Raw genomic sequence first — 870 nt, forward strand, 5'->3', positions numbered from 1 at the left:
TTTCTGGATGAAGAGTGCCAGGGGGAGCGAGGGGTCACCGGCCCCAGGGCAGAGGAAGGGAGAAGCTGCTCACCCCCTTGCAGGAGGCGAGGAAGGAGCCAAGGAGGTGCCCGGAGCCCTCCTCAGTGCCCAGCCCGGTCCCGCACGGCTGCAGGACCACCAGTGGCACATGCACCACCGCTGCCTGTCCCGGCCCCACTCTCCTTATGCCGATGCCGGGAGCAGGCTCAGCCCAGCAAAGGAGAGAGGGAGAGGACAGGGAAAGGGACAGGAGGGGGGCTGCCTCCAAGCTCAGCACCCTAGGGACAGAGCCAGCCTCACCCCACTGGAGCAAGGCCCTGGGGGAAGAAGGTGACGATTTTCTTGGCAGAGAATTGGGTCCCACATCAAAGGGAAGGCAGGGAAAAGCCTCCAGGGCAGAGCCGGCCCCTGCACGCCTGGGGACTGGGCGCATGGGGAACCCTTCATGCCCCAGGGCACACAAGTGGCATCACCAGGTGGGGAAGGAGGAGAGCCCTGGCCAACACAGGAAGGTGAGCAGCTGCTTCAGTCCCTGTCACACGTCTGGAGGAGGCTCCTGGTGCTGGAGGGGAGGGCGATGACAGGCGCAGGGCTTGGCCACAGCACCTCCCATCCCACTCCTTCCCCAGTCCACTGAGGGAAGGGGACCAGCACAAACCAGAACAGCCTCCGTCCGTGAGGAAAGGGGTTAGAGCAGCAGGCGATTCAGGCACCAGCACTTCCAAGCTGGGATGAGGCAGCCTCTGACAGCTGATGCAGACACATGGGGATCCAATGAAAGTGCAACTTGGATTTCCTCTTCCTTAGAAAGAGCCCACGTGCGGTGAGAAGCCGAGGCCCCTGCCCGGC

The sequence above is a fragment of the Fulmarus glacialis genome, unplaced genomic scaffold, assembly GCF_000690835.1.
Source record: "Fulmarus glacialis isolate BGI_N327 unplaced genomic scaffold, ASM69083v1 scaffold27360, whole genome shotgun sequence".
NCBI lineage: Eukaryota > Metazoa > Chordata > Aves > Procellariiformes > Procellariidae > Fulmarus > Fulmarus glacialis.